This window comes from Hibiscus syriacus, unplaced genomic scaffold (assembly GCF_006381635.1).
Source record: "Hibiscus syriacus cultivar Baekdansim isolate YM2019G1 unplaced genomic scaffold, ASM638163v2 tig00002840_pilon, whole genome shotgun sequence".
NCBI lineage: Eukaryota > Viridiplantae > Streptophyta > Magnoliopsida > Malvales > Malvaceae > Hibiscus > Hibiscus syriacus.
In genome coordinates, this window is record NW_024061947.1 from 8,870,951 (window position 1) to 8,888,543 (window position 17,593).

The following is a 17,593-nucleotide window of genomic DNA, read 5'->3' on the forward strand; positions in this document are numbered from 1 at the left end:
TTGTGAAATTCGATACCCACCAATACAAAAATTATGTTGTGCCTTGGTGTGGGCTACTCGAAGGCTCAGACAATACATGTTATATCATACCACTTGGCTGATATCTAGATTTGATCCTTTAAAGTTCTTGATGGAATCACCAGCTTTGACAGGCAAAATGGCTAGATGGCAGATGTTATTATCTGAGTTTGATATTGTATATGTCAACCAAAAAGCAATACAAGGAAGTGTCATAGCTGATTTTCTGGTCAGTCGCGTATCCGATGATTATCAGTCTCTAAGCTTTAATTTTCTAGACGAAGATTTGTTGAGCATATCCATGAATGAAGAAGTCAGAATGAATCATGAATCATGAAAGCTTTATTTTGATGGAGCATCTAACGCCTTGGGAAGAGGAATTGAGGCAGTATTGATTTCTCCAGAAAATATTTATTATCCTTTCACAAGCAGACTGGAGTTCTTTTGCACTAATAACATGGCAGAATATGAAGCTTGTGTCATGGGATTGAAGGCAGTCATAGAAAGGAAAATTAAATTTCTCACGATATACGGAGATTCATCATTAGTGGTGTATCAATTACGAGGAGAATGGGAAACAAAAGATCCCAAATTACTGGAATACCGAAATTTTATCCTCGAATTAGTGAGAGGATTTGAAAAAGTCACCTTCAATTATCTCCCTCGAGAGGAAAATCAAATGGCAGATGCTTTGGCTACATTATCTGCTATGTTTTGGGCAACTAAGAAAGTTGATATGATGCCGATCAAAATGCAAGTATATGAAATTCCTGCACATTGTTATAGTGTGGAAGAAGAGGCAGATGGCAAACCATGGTATTATGATATCCTACAATATATCAAATATCAAAGTTATCCACAAAATGCATCTGAAATTGATAAAAGAACATTGAGAAGAATGGATGATGGATACTTTCTTGATGGCGAGATTTTGTATAGAAGAAGAAATGATCAAATGCTATTGAGATGTTTAAATACGAGCGAAGCCAGAAGCATCATTGAGGAAGTACACAGTGGGATATGTGGAACACATGCAAATGGTCTTTCCATGGCTAGAAAAATAATGAGATATGGATATTATTGGGCTACCATGCACACAGATTGCATTGATTATGCAAGGAGATGTCATAAATGCCAGATATATGAAGATAAGATTCATGTACCCCCATCTCCTTTACATGTAATGACAGCACCTTGGCTATTTTCTATATGGGGAATAGACTTCATTGGGGCAATCACACCAAAAGCATCGAATGGACATTGTTTCATCTTAGTAGCAATTGACTATTTTACCAAATGGGTTGAAACTGCTTCATATACCAATATTAAGAGGTCTACAGTCTGCAAATTCATAAAGAAATAAATAATTTACCGGTATGGGCTACCAGAAAGGATCATTACAGATAATGCTCTGAACCTGAACAATAAAATGATGACTGAACTTTGTGCACAGTTTAAGATCAAGTATGCATACTCAGTAGCATATCGTCCAAAGATGAATGAGGCAGTTGAAGCGACAAATAAGAACATCAAGCGAATCATTACAAAGACTACTGAAACTTATAAAGATTGGCACGAGAAGTTACCTTTTGCTTTATATGCATACCGAACTACTGTGCGAACATCTACTGGGGCAACGCTTTTTTCTTTAGTCTATGGGATAGAAGCAGTCTTACCAATTGAAGTTGAGATCCCATCACTTCGAATTTTGAAAGAAATAAAATTGGATGAATCTGAATGGATCCAAGCTCGATTTGATCAATTGAACCTTATTGATGAAAATATATTTAAAGCCATTTGCCATGGACAGATGTATCAGAAACGGATAATGAAGTCTCATGACAAGAAAATATATCCAAGAGAATTCCAAGAGGGTGATCTAGTGCTGAAAAAGATCTTGCTTATACATAAAGATTTTCGTGGGAAATGGATGCCTAATTGGGAAGGGCCATACGTTGTAAAGAAGCCTTTTTTGGAGGAGCGTTGATCTTGGCATAAATGGATGGAAAAGTTCTGAGAAACCCAATAAACTCAGATTCTGTCAAGAAATATTATGCTTGAAAAAAAAAGAAAAAATGAAGAAAAAAGAAAAAAAAAGAAAGAAAAAATGTTAAAAAAGAAAAAAATAGAAAAGGAGGGTCAGAATGAAAACCCACAAAAGGCGTCTTGCAACCAAAGGAAAGATTTGAGTTGAAAACCTGAAAGGGCTGCTCAAATGCATGTTGGTATTAGGCATCTGATAGTTTGGGAGGAACTTCACATCTACAAGCATTCTAACAACATTTGAGATCTTCCAGACAAAAGCTTACTTCAATGCTCTAAATTATATCAAGTTGATTAATTTAGAAATACTTGTGTTAATAATTTGTTGAGTCATTTGAATTTTTATCATTCCTATGATTGTCATGACTTTAAATATATTTCTATATATTTATCATTTATTCCAAGTTTATCTTTTTGAAATTCAATTTATTTTTGAAATTCAATTTGTTTCATATAAACATCCTGTAAATAGATTAATATAATCTTAAAAACAAACAAAATATTTATGGCTATTACTTCATGTTAATACTTTTAAGTACATGGAATCTAAAGTAAGTCTTATCGACATTTGCAATCACTGTTGAAAAGCAAACAAGTTATATCCATTATAGAGTCATTTGGAAGCGGAACAAGAGGAAATATGTTCTCAATTGGCAGATTATGAATATAGCCTTTTTCCATGCAGCAGTACAAAAATGCTTCGAATCTAAAAATTATGGCTCTACATCGTATAAGTACCGTGACATTTCATCCCAAATACAACCAGAGCAAATACCACGTTATCATAGTAGAAATAAGGAGGTCCAATAGCATCTTCTGGAAGTGTTCTTTGAGTTATCTGACCTGGTTCAGTAGGAACTCCAAAACAAATCATTGGATTAGGAAGATGAACTGCATGATCGTCTTCATTAAGTAGTTTCTTTTCAAGTTACTTCTTCTTCTTTTTCTAAATCATAACCCAAGTTTCGCCTTTTCTTGTAATTGGGATCATTTCATAATGGCTTCCTATCTTTTACCGGAAGAAGTGTGTCAGCAGCCTTAGCCATTTGAGCAGCACATATAAAATATGCCAACTCTGCAGTTGATGAATCAGGACCACATCTCTATGACTATTGAAGACTTAGCATTTGAGTATCCCATTTTCGTCAAGTATAACAATTTACTCTCCTCATCAGAATCAGAATTCAAGATTTCCTCAGTATCAGAAGAACTATCAATATCTATGAAATCATCTTGAAAGATCACTTCATAATCAGATGAGTAGTTATCAGAATCAACATGTTACATGAGTGCAAACTTTTCAAGAGCCTGTGCCATTGAGTTTTGTTCTCAGGGGGTTTTGTGACATTATACAAAAATAAGGCATATCTACATCTACACTCTTCAAAGATGATAGATTCTCCGTTCGAAGAGGAAAGATTTATTGGATTTCTACACAATTGAAGAAAGACTAAGTTCACCTCTTTGAAATTAAATAAAGATGAAATTAACATTCATGCATCATATTTAGACATTTTCAAAATAGGTGTATTTTCATCCATTTTATCCATGTTAAATATTTGACAGGAAATTCAAAGATTTTAGCAAAGATTCGAATCTATCATTCGATGGATCAACATTTCCAGAAAAAGTTCATAATGAGAAGAACTCATCTGAAGAAGGAAGAAGAAGTTCATAATGTGAAGAACTTGTTTAACCTTTTGCTCAAATTCATCACTTGATGGATCAACATTTCCAGAGAGAGTTCATAATGAGAAGAACTCATCTGAAGAAGGAAGAAGAAATTCATAATGAGAAGAATTTGTTCAAACCTTTTGTTTGAATTCATCATTTGATGGATCAACTTTTCCAGAGAAGTTCATAATGAGAAGAACTCATCTGAAGAATGAAGAAGAAGTTCATAATGAGAAGAGCTTGTTCAACCTTTTGCATGACTCTATCACAGAAGGAGATAGATCAACATCAACTTTTCCAGAGAAATTCATAATGAGAAAAACTCATCTGAAGAAGGAAGAAGAAGTTTATAATGAGAAGAGCTTGTTCAACCTTTTGCATGACTCTATCACAGAAGGAGATAGATCAACATCAACTTTTCCAGAGAAGTTCATAATGAGAAGAACTCATCTGAAGAAGGAAGAAGAAATTCATAATGAGAAGAACTTGTTTATTTTTTTTTACTCAATGGATCGACTTTTTCAGAGAAAGTTCGTAATAAGAATAACTTATTTGAAGATGAAGAATTTGTTCAACTTTTTGCTAGATTATATCACAGAAGGAGATAAATTGTCATCCCCAGTGAAGAAGTTCACAAAGAGAAGAACTAATCCCATAGAAGAATTGATTTAACATGGCCATCATAATCAAATGAAGTCAAATGAAAAAAACTTATTATCTTTTCATCTTTGCTCTATTCTTGTAACACAAGAATGAGCAAAGAGGGGCAGCTGAAGATACTTGTTTTTTATTTAATTACTATTAGTATTATTATTATTATTATTATTATTAAATAATTATTTACAAATATTATTACAGGCCAAATCAAAATTGGACCGGCCCAGTTCCAGACCCAAAACCCGAAGCCCAATAAAAACCCTAAATTAATTAGGGTTTGTATTTACAGCCGCTGCTCCTCTTCTCAGCCGTTGGATCTAACCTTGATCCAACGACCCACATCCTTCCAGATGAAACCCTAGGGTATCATGACCCTAGGGACACTCGGTTGCCGCTCCATGTTGCCGCCACTCCACGTTACCGACGCTGCTGCCACGACGTTCACTAAAGACTTCCAGAAGATCCCTTCTAGTCGCACATGTCGCTCAACAGTGAGTCACCACTGGAAGTCTGGTGACTCACCAAACTGCCACCATATTAACCGGTCCGAGGCCAGTACCAGAGTGGTATAAAGCCTGGGCTCACCTGCAAACAAAGAAAAGACAGAGAGCAACCAAGAGGGACAGAGACCAACGGAGAGCAACCCATAAAAAAATATACCCAACAAAACAAAAACAAAGGGGAGACAGATAGCAACTACCCACAACAGCCAAATATTGAAGGAAAAGAGAGGAGAGAAACTTACCGAGGCAACAACGATCATCAGAGCCTCCTCGCACCGTCGGAAAGCCAAAGGTCAAAGGTAAAAAGACTTAGATCTATGCGTTTTAGCATAATTTTAGGTTAAAAAACCTCCGGATTTAGCTTTAGGGGAAACCAGGCTTTAATTCGGGGTGAGTTTTGTAATTTTTGGCCACCAGATGTGGTGGCTGGCGACGGATTTGACGGTGGCCGACCGGAGATCGTTTCTCTCCGGTGAGAGAAACTAAGAGAGAAGGGTGAGAGCTCTTCTTCTCTCATTTTTTAGAGAGAAGAAGAAAAGAATAAATGAGAGTGTTGGCCCGTAGGGCCAGCCATTTGGGATCATATACCCCATCCAAAACGGTGTCGTTTCGGGTAGGGGTATATGCATAATTTACATACATGGACAAACCTCGTCCGTAGTCCCTCAGATTTGTAATTTTATAATTTAGTCACTAAATCAATTTATGATCCTTTTAATTCGATTTAATAATTTTAATTTTATTTATTTTAGTCATTAACATAAAATATATATATTAGGTAAAATAACGGATTTAGCCCTCATAATTTTATTAATTAATATTTTAATCTCGAAAGCATGTTTTAAATTATTTTAATTTAGTATATAAATCCGACATAATTTTAATTTAGTCACTAAATTAATAAATATGTAAAATAGCATAATTAGACACTGAAATTTTAATTACGGATTAGATATTTATTTTTAATATATTCTAATTTATTCATTAGCTTTAAAATTATTAGTTTTTTATTATAGTTTTAATTTCATTTATTTTAGTAGTTGATTTAATTATATATATTTATTTGCAATATATTATTATTATTAATATGTGTATATAGTAAATAATATTTATTTATTTATTTATTTTAAATTATTTTTATATAAAAAATATATAATAATAATCTTATTTTAATAATATTAAAGAAAATGATTGTCTTAAAGCACCTAGAAGTCTGTTTTCTGATTTTTTTTTATCCTATAAAATATATATTAATTTTTAAAGAAATATTTTATTAATATTTATTTATTTTTTAATATAGAAGAAAAGAGCTGTCTTAAAGCACCTAAAAACCCTTTTCTGATATTATTAAATAAATAAATATCTTATTTATATTTAAATTAATATATTTTCATAAAATAATAAATTTGAAATGACAAAATTATAGATTAAATATATTTTTGAATAATTAAAATTCTAATGATAGAGACAATTTATAATTAATGAGTACCAAATTTTGGGCGTTATAAGGGTGTTAATCATTCCCTAAACGTAATCTACCACGAATCTTGTTTTACTAAAATTTTTGGTTATACGCTGATCAATTTTATCTTTTAAATTATGTTTTATTCAAAACTATTTTTAAAAGATTATTTTTTAGATACTTGACATACCTAACCCCAAAAATCAATAGCGACTCCCAAAACATATATTTTAAATCAAAATTATTTTTATCCACATTATTTTTTTCACCAAGAAAAAATTTGTGTCCGGATGAAAACCGGTTACGACAGGGATTTTCACCGTCAACTTGGTACGCAACGCTCGTGGCCAGCCCTTTGTGCGTTAACATCACCCCTTTGGGCAGCCCCGTGGTTCCGGACGAATACGGCAGCGCGACGACGTCGTCTGGCTCGATATCGACCACCGGGAGATTGCGTTCGTCGGCTTGTGTTAGCTCGGAGAAATGTAAACAACTCTCTGGGGCGGTGTCGATGCACATGATCTTCACATCGTTCCCTTCAAGTTCATCGAATTTTTGACTCTCATCGTAGCCCTTATCCTCGCCTTCATCGTCTTCTTCCTCCTCCACTGCTTCTCTTCTCTGCCATGTCTTTGGCTTCAATCAAAACCCTTTAAGGAAAAAGCATACCACTGCCCATTGCAATGTTTGTAGTTAAAGGTGGAGGAAGGGTTACGTATCGAGGGTGGTAATGAAGAAAGGAGGAGAGGGTGGTGGCGGGATTCATTTGGAGCATGGGGATGCGTACAAGGAAAAGGCATGTGGGGTTTGGAAACTGAGGATAAAGGCGGTTCCTGTTTTGGTTTTTGGACTGATTGGTCCTCATCACCGTTTGAAGGGGGGAATTGCATCCCTTTCCAACTTTTCTTCTTCTGCTTTAATCAGTGGGTGTCATCTTCCCCCCTTTTCTCACCCTTTAAATTAAAAAAATGCTAAAAAAGTGGACTTCAAAGGAAAATGGGCGTGTGGGGGTGGTGGGTAGTGGTTTAGTGGGTAGGTGGTTTTTAAGTGGTAGGGTAGTGAAAATGGTTAAGATAATGGTGGGGTAGTGGGCCTGCAAAAATAATATTATATTATTAATAATATAATAATAATCATTAAAAATAATAATAAATTATTATTACAATAATATATATATTTTTAATTCCAGTAAAAAACTTGGTGTCTACACTAAGCATCGGACCTTAATGAACGTATTTAACAAATCTCCTCTGTTCGACAAGGATGCATTTGTTGCCCCCAGTGCGTCTGTCATTGGCGATGTTCAGGTGGGAAGAGGGTCATCTATTTGGTATGGATGTGTTTTAAGGGGTAAGATCCTTTTGCTTGTATGTCTAATTTGGTGTTTTTGTTTGATGACAATATTGTTTAATTCTCTCCTGAAATTATTCAAGAAAGGACAGCAACTTATGCGGATAAATTAGCATATGAAGGGTTCATGATTATGCTAATGAACATTTAAATGAAGGATAAATTTGCATATAAAGTGTGTTTTAATTTGAAACCTAAATGAATAAAGATAGTAGATTTGAGGTTGATTATATCTGCACGTATTCTGAATAGTTTAAATTTAACAAATGTCTATGTTTATCACATTGGTCTTGAGAAATGTCGTTAGTCTTAGTGAGGGATGACACTTGTGTCAACTTTTAACAATTGATTTAGATGAATGTAGCCTGCAGATTTAAATAGTGGTTTCAACTATAAATTATCGGTATCTTTTAGTTTTGTTTTCTAGTAATGATGTAAGATATTGCCTTCCTCATAGGCGCTACTATTTCCTTAACTTTATAGTTTTCATAAATTGTTACGCATTCACTCTAGCAGGATGCTTTCAACTAGTACCTTATACCTTGTCTTCCACCCGGGTAATGTCCCCACCTCCACATGCTTCTTAAAACCTTTAGTACAATCACAATGCATAAGATTACTTATTCTCCAGCAGATCAGACTTATTGTTAGCAGTATTTATCACTCTTCTAATTGTAAAATGATGTTTATTTATATCACGGAGATATAAAATTTGGGTTAAAAAGGTGTTTTCAAACAATTGTTTAGTTCCCTCAAACGAAATCAGCCGGTATGTGTACCATCTGTGTGACTGCAGTTCCTCATTATTCTAATAAGAATTAAGAAAGTTGAAAATTGATTCTTGCTGCCTCATACCACATAAAACTGCCTTTCTACAATGTAGACTTAGGGCATCTCCTATGAATAATACATTTTTAATTTATGGTAGTTGATTTTGACTCTTAAAATATAATCTCAAAAAGAGGAATGGTCCTGAGATCACACCGAAACACACTATCGGTTGATCACACGTGCAGAGGAAGCTATAATATTCTTATACCATACGAATTTGTTCAGGAGATATTAGGGCTATTTCTCTGACATTGTTTTTACTAGTTTTTGCTGACAATCATCCTAGTTTTGCTTTGAACAGGGGACGTCAACAGCATAAGTGTTGGATCCGGAACTAATATACAAGATAACTCCCTTGTGCATGTGGCAAAGTCTAATTTAAGTGGGAAAGTGCTATCAACTAACATTGGAAACAATGTTACAGTTGGTGAGTAAAGTGGCATTGGCCATAAATTTCATGTGAATTAACCTGATAAAAAGCTCCTTTCAATAAATAGGCTGTGACTGGAACTTTGAAATCAAAATGAGCAGGTCATAGTGCTGTTTTACATGGATGTACTGTTGAGGATGAAGCATTTGTTGGCATGGGAGCAACACTTCTTGATGGTGTAGTTGTGGAGAAACATGCTATGGTTGCTGCTGGAGCTCTTGTGAGACAGAATACAAGAATCCCTGCTGGGGAGGTACTGTGAACTCCATTTTGTTTTTCTGAACTTAATTAAAAAATGTTTGATGATATTATTGTTTATCAAAGGTGCAATCGTCTCTTATGGTAGCATGTATGAATAAAAAATAAACTAGAAGCAAGCATGAAAAGATAGAAAACTTGGAAAGAAATAGAAAACTTATACTTAGGTTCAGCTGGCATAAAGATAAAACAGACGTTATGATACATTTTGGTATTCCCTAGTAGGCGATTTAAAACTGGCTGATTCGGTGGGAAGATCAGGAAAGGACTGCTCTCAATCAATTCGCTGGGTTCCTCCCCCGGATGGGTTCTTAAAGCTAAATGTTGATGGAGCGATGGTTTCGGGGTGGGATAAAGGAGGTATTGGTGGTCTGATTCGGGATAGTAGAGGAGTGTTGTTGCAGTGATTCTCTGAATCAGTTGGGGGTGGTCCTCCTATCATGGCAGAATTGTTGGCAATTAAGAGGGGGCTTTGTCTTATGGATGAGTTAGATTTGGCTCCTAATCAGAGAGTTATTCTAGAATCCGACTCAATTAATGCTCTGAAGTGGATCCAGAATCCGGGCTTATGCACTCCTTTGTTTCTATCCTTGGTGAAGGATATAATTTCGCTTTTGGCAGCAAAGGATGTTATCATTAGGCATATTTTGAGGGCGGCAAACTGGGAAGCTGACAAATTAGCTAAAGATGGGATAGGGTGATTTTTGGTTTATTTGGTTGTGTTGATTAATAGGAAATGTAACTTTCTGTTGTGTTAGGTGCTTTGATTTAAGTCTTATGTTCTTCAGTTTAAGGTTTAGGAGACAGTTCTGCCTATGTAATTTGGTTCTTATGAATAAAGTTTCTAGGCACTCTTTTCCTCATTCTTTGATCCTTCATGTTACTTTCACAACATGGAGGATTTGAAGGGGTTTTTAATGAGGCCTATTTTCTATCAAAAAAAAAAAGATGGTAGTACTGCTTGTATCCATGTTTTGAGCCAGAGGGTGCTGAAAAATAAACAGGTCTGGGGAGGTAATCCAGCTAAGTTCCGGAGGAAACTATGTGATGAAGAGATGACATTTATTTCCCAGTCAGCCACCAATTATACCAACCTTGCACAGGTACATGCATCTGAGAATGCAAAGCCCTTCGATGAAATTGAATTTGAGAAAGTTCTTTGCAAGAAGTTTGCTCGTAGGGACGAAGAGTACGACTCTATGCTGGGTGTTGTCCGGGAAACTTGTTGCGGAAGACGGCTATCGGATAGAGCAAAATCGCAACTGATAATTTGAGAAAATAAAAATGAAGATAAAAGAGACACAAAATTTACGTGGAAAACCCCTAATAATATAGGGTAAAAACCACGGGCAACGGTAGAAGAAGTTCACTATGAGAAAATAGGAATTACAACCTCTCTCGATCTACCAAGGAGAAAACAATGATAAATCTCTCTTGATAAAAAGGAGAAAACAACTCTCAAGAAACTCTCTAAATTCTCTCTAGTATTGGAAGAAAGCTAGAATGCTCTGGGATGGTTTTGAAGCTAAATGAGATAGGGTATTTATAGTTGAAGCTTTAAGGACTAATTTGTAAATACCCTAAATTACAATGACTAATTGCATAGTTTTACCATCCAAAATTTTCAACAATTTGGTGGCCAAATTTGACCAATTTTGCCACCCATTAATGCGACCAAATTGCCACCCATAATGTTGACAATTGATGCAATTTGGTGTGCCAATTTTCAACAATCTCCCACTTGAAGATTTGATTGGAACAATCATATCTTCACACCATTCTTTCTACCTTGTACCTTTCATGTTGCTTACGTTTCTGGCAGGCCACAAGAGGATCGACACCAGGTAAATTTATCAGCATTGATTGCCTTCGTCATGAAATCTGCTATATTGTCTTTGGTATGGATCTTCTGCATATCTATCATTCCTTCTTCCACCTTTTCACGAATGAAATGGTACTGAACTCGTATGTGCTTAGTCCTTGAATGAAATGCTGGATTCCTTGCTAGATGCAAGGCGCTTTGACTGTCACAAAACAGAGAGACATACTCTTGATTGTGCCCAAGCTCCTCCAATAGCATCTTCAACCAAATTGCTTCTTTACTGACTTGTGTAGCTGCTACATATTCTGCCTCTGTTGTGGACGTAGCCACAACTGACTGCAATTTTGAAACCCAGCTTACAGCTCCACCAGCAACTTTGAACACATATCATGTAGTAGATTTGCTTTTATCCAAATCCCTTGTATAGTCAGAATCTACATACCCATTGATTAGTAAGTTTGATCCTCCGTAATATAATGCAACATTTGAGGTCCCTTTGATTATCTTAGGATCCTCTTTACAATATTCCAATGCTCTTTGCCTGGATTCGCCATGTATCGACTAACCCTTCCCACTGCTTGTGCAATGTCTGGTCTTGTGCATATCATAGCGAACATTAAACTTCCCACTGCTGATGCATACGGTACTCGAGACATCTCCATCATCTCTTCTTCACTACTAGGACTCATACTGGAGGATAATTTGAAGTTAATAGGAAGAGGGGTAGAAATTGGCTTATAATCTTGCATGCTAAATCGTGACAAGATTTTCTTCAAGTAATTCTTTTGTGAAAGCCAAATCTTCCTATTACTTCTGTCTCGGTGAATTTGCATCCCTAGAATCTTGTTTGATGATCCCAAGTCCTTCATTTCAAATTCCCTAGCCAGTTGTGCCTTCAATTATTCAATATGATCTTTGTTGGGTCCTGCAACCAACATGTCATCCACATACAACAACAAAATAACAAAATCGTTATCACCAGACCTCTTGAAATAAGCACAAGGGTCTGCATTAAGTCTGTTGTATCCAAGGCACATAATGAAAGAATCAAGTCTCTTATACCAACACCTCGACGCCTGCTTTAGACCGTACAAAGATTTGTTCAACCTGCAAACCAAGTTCTTCTTTTCTTTTTCTTCAAAACCTTCAGGCTGGAGCATATAAATTTCTTCTTCAAGATTTCCATGAAGAAAAGCTGTTTTAACATCTAGCTGCTCTAGATGTAAGTCCAATGTAGCACACATTGCCAAAACTACTCGAACTTTTGTTAGTCGAACCACATGAGAAAATATTTCATTGAAATAAATACCTTCTTTTTGAGCATATCCTTTGACCACCAGTCTTGCACGATACCTCTCAACTTGATCGTCACCATTTCTCTTGATTTTGAAGACCCATTTGTTACCAATTGGCTTCCTTCTTTGTGGTAGTGGCACAAGGTCCCATGTATTATTTTTATGAAGGGCTTCGATTTCTTCTTGCATCGTCATCATCCACAGTGAAGCATCTGAGTTGTTTATTGCCTCCTGGTATGTTGATGGCTCACCGTCCTCTGTTAAAAGGCAGTATGCAATATTACCTTCTATAACATAATCTGAGTGCCAATTGGGACGTCTTCTAACACGATCTGATTGATGAGTTGTTGGAGCTTCAGAACTCTCTGGTTTTTGTTCATCATGTGCTGGTTCTGCTTCAGAAGAATCTCCTTCTTCAAACTCTTTTTCCACATATATCTGAGTAGTCTCTGACTTTTCAGCGCTATCATCGTCTTCTTTTCTTTGTAGTTTATCTTCTACAAAGATAACATCCCTGCTAATGATCACTTTGCGGGCAGTGGGATCCCACAAGCGATACCCCTTTACTCCATCAGCATACCCCAAGAATTTGCATTTCCTGGATTTTGGATCCAACTTTAAAATTTCTTGGGAGTTGTACATCACGTACACTATACTTCCAAATATATGGAGGTTTGAATAATCAGCTGGTTTTCCAGTCCACATCTCCATTGGTGTCTTCAGCTCTATTGCAGTTGATGGAGATCGATTCACCAAATAACAGGCGGTATTGACTGCTTCTGCCCAGAATGATTTTTCTAGGCCTGCATCCCTCAACATTGCTCTTGTTTTTTCTAACAAGGTTCTGTTCATCCGCTCTGCCACTCCATTTTGTTGAGGAGTGTTCGCCACTGTGAAATGTCTTTTGATGCATTCTTTCCTGTAAAAGTCATCAAATTCTTCGCTTGTGTATTCTCTTCCATTATCTGTTCTGAAACACTTGATCTTATTTCTAGAATCAAGTTCCACCCGCGCTTTGAAGTTTTTGAAAGTTGAAAACACGTCTGACTTCTTCTTAATAGGGTGCACCCAACATCTTCTGGAGTAGTCATCAATAAATGAGACAAAGTATTTTGCTCCACCTAGGGACGTTACTGGTGCTTGCCATACGTCAGAGTGAACCAATTCTAGAACACTTTTGCCTCTAGAATTTGATGTGTTGAATTTCAACCGGTGTTGCTTACTTGTTATGCAATGCTCACACAAAGTAAGTGATACCTTTGTTAAGCCTGGAAGTAGCTTTTGCTCCACAAGGACTTTCATTCCTTGTTCTGACATGTGTCCAAGTTTTTTATGCCATAGCATTGCAGAATCTGAACTACATGAGGCAACAGAGGCTTCTGCTTCTAACAATGTCTTTCCCTTCAGCATGTACAAGTTTGCAGCTATCTTTTCACCTTTCAGGACCACAAGCGCTCCACGGAACACATTCATGATTCCTTTCCGTGTTTCAATCTTGCTAGCATTATTATCTAACAATCCGTAGGATAATAAATTTTTCTTCAGACCTTTCACGTGCCGCACATCTCGAACAACTTTAATTGTTCCATCATACATCTTCAATTTGATGGTTCCTACACCAACGATCTCTAAGGCATGATCATTGCAACTATACACAGATCCTCCTGAGACAGGTTCATAATGATGGAACCATTCTCTTCTTGAGGTCATGTGATATGTCGCTCCCGAATCAATGAGCCATATATCTGCAAATCTTTTTCTGCCTTCCACGGTGGTTGACGCTTCACAGCATAGAGCATATCCATCATCTGAAGTGTTTGTGGTATTGCCTTGTGGATTGGAGTTTTTATTTAGACTCCAACAATCCTTCTTCAAGTGACCCTTCTTTCCACAGTGGTAGCACTTTAAATTCTTCTTGCTCCTCGACTTCGATCTACCATGTTTATGACTGCTGCTTTGGCCACGTTCTGTTGATCTCTCTCTCATCGTTGTCAATGCTTCTGCTTGTTGCAGATTTACTTGTCTGTCTTCCTTGTTCTTGCGCCGATTTTCTTCTTGTAGAACAGCAGCTGCAACGTCATCGAAGACTAAACTGGTGACATTATTGTTTGTCAAGTTGATGATGAGTTGATCGTACGAATCCGATAGACTTTGAAGTAGAAGTTCAGCACGTTCTTGTTCTCCTATTTTACAGCTTAAGGATGTAAGCTGAGAAAATAAGGTGTTCAGTGTATTTAAGTGCTCCGTCACTGAAGTAGATTCTGGCATACAGAGAGTGTACAATTTCCTCTTAAGGAAAATTTTATTGTGCAGCGATGTGGCCTCGTACAATTTGATGAGATGATCTCATATCTCCTTAGCTGTCTTCTTCTCCTCGATGCTTGACAATACTTCATCTGCTAATGCTAGATGAAAGTTTGCCATAGCATTCCCATCCATCTCGTTCCATTTGATGTCATCTGCGAAATCCACCGGCCTTTCATTGATAGCCGCTAGACACTCGTCTTTCCTTATGATGGCCTTCATCTTCAATTTCCACAATGAGAAATTTCTCCCATTGAATTTTTCAATATCAAATTTCGTTGCCATAGCTTCTTCTACGGATAGCTCCCACTATTTCACTATCGTGAATAGTTCTCTGGAACCTTCAAAGAATGGGTAATAACTTCTTATTTTCTTATGTTGGAGGATCCACCTTTTGGTGGCAACCACAAAGACAATAAGCAGATATTACACACTCTAATCTAGCTCTGATACCAATTGTTGCGGAAGACGGCTATCGGATAGAGCAAAATCGCAACTGATAATTTGAGAAAATAAAAATGAAGATAAAAGAGACACAAAATTTACGTGGAAAACCCCTAATAATATAGGGTAAAAACCACGGGCAACGGTAGAAGAATTTCACTATGAGAAAATAAGAATTACAACCTCTCTCGATCTACCAAGGAGAAAACATGATAATTCTCTCTTGATAAAAATGAGAAAACAACTCTCAAGAAACTCCCTAAATTCTCTCTAGTATTGGAAGAAAGCTAGAATGCTTTGGGATGGTTTTGAAGCTAAATGAGCTAGGGTATTTATAGTTGAAGCTTTAAGGACTAATTTGTAAATACCCTAAATTACAATGACTAATTACATAGTTTTTCCATCTAAAATTTTCAACAATTTGGTGGCCAAATTTGACCAATTTTGCCATCCCATTAATGCCACCAAATTACCACCCATAATGTTGACAATTGATGCAATTTGGTGTGTCAATTTTCAACAAAACTCCCCCAGAACTAATCCTTCCGGACAATGTCCTACCAGATAAAGAACAAACGTCATCCCAAAAATGATCTATTTCTTTTCGTAACTTCTTATTTGCTCTCAAAAGCCTTGAGATTTGGCATCATGAAAAAATTGTTGTTATGTTCAAGTAAATGAAGAGGGATAATTTTTCATTTTTCTTTTCCGAATAATTTCGGACATGTTTTAGGATAGAACAATGGCTCCATTTTAGCTACAAAACTATACTTGTTTGTATCGTTACTCGGAGACACTGTCCATGACCGGAGAAATGTATTTTGATGTCTAGTGTTCCTTGTACCTAAGATGGTTGTTTTCTACTTATAATTCCAGTATAAAGCAAGCGCCTTGTTTCCCCGTGCTTAGAAATGTATTTTGATGTCTAGTGTTCCCCGTGCTTGTTTGTAAAAGTTGAATTTCTAATGAACGAAATGATCACCAATCAATCTCAATAGTGAAAAACTCTATTTGATTATAAGATTAACATAATTCAATTTTAAGTTGATCTAACGATTAACAATGGTGTATCAAAAAAATATAACTTTTAGTTTTTAATTTCTATTTAGTCACTTCCTTTCTCTTCGTTTCTATTATAGTTTAATGATTTTTCTGAACAAAAATATCACTCATTTTTTTTTTCTTTTTTTAGCTTTAAATTTGTCGAAAAATCTTTCCATCTCTTTAAATCCCAAATAAATCTTTATTGAAAAAGTTAAATCTTAATTATCTTTTATTATTGATTATCGAATCAACTTGAAATCAAATTATATTAATTAGTGTAAAGTTAAAACCTTAAGACTTATTTTAAAGAAAAACAATCAACATTGATAAACGACAACTACCGGCAATGACTATAATGAAAGCGAAGTAAGAGTTAATAACTACTAATACAAGCTAAAAATTCGGTGACGGTGACTAAAGTGAAAGCACATCAAAAGTTGAATAATCACAGGTGTATAACCGAATACGTCATTTTGATGTTTGTAGGCGTCTTTATGCCATGCATGCAAAGTGGGTCACAGATTCTCATGTCCGTAGCAAATTTAAAAAATTCTGAACAGATTTGAGAAGAAACATTCTATATTTCTCTAACAACATATTACAATTTAAAGGAAGAATGAGTACAAAAAATAGGAAAGTATTCCTAAAAATTATGAACTACAATTAGAGACATATAACTCCTAAAAATAAGGAAGAAGATTTAGTCCCGATTTCCAACACTCCCCTTAAGCCGATTGTAGATATTTATCAATCTAGTTTGCCAATAAAATCTTCAAATATGTTCTTACTCAGACTTTTAGTTAGTAAGCCTACAACTTGTTGCTTAGTAGGAGGATAGATGATACAAACTTCACCTAAATTGGCATTCTCTTTGATGAAATGACGATCTATGTCCACGTGTTTAGTACGATAGTGATGAACTATGTTATGTGTTATACTGACAACAACTTGATTATCACAATATACCTTCATAGGTTTAACATAGGATACTTTAAGTTCATTAATCTTTGTAACCAAATTCCCTCATATATACCATGAGACAAAATTCGGTATTCTGCCTCTACACTGCTACGAGTCACAACGAACTGTTTTTTTACTTCTCCATGTCACAAGATTACCCTACACATAGCTACAATAACCACTTGTAGATCGTCTGTCACTCACTGATCTTGCCCGATCTGCATCAGTGTAAAGTTCTATGTCACGACTGGTGTTTTTCTTGAAATGAAGACATTTACCCGGTGTTCCCTTCAAATACCTTAGCATCCTGTAAACTGCCTTCAAATGTTTTTCCTTTAGAGCATGCATATATTGACTGATGAAACTCACACCAAATGCAATATCAAGTCGGGTGTGAGATAGATAAATAAGTTTTCCCACGAGTCGCTGGTATCTTCCCCTATCTACTTCTTCCCCTGTCTACTTATTCCCCATCATTATCGATGCCTATCTTCGAAT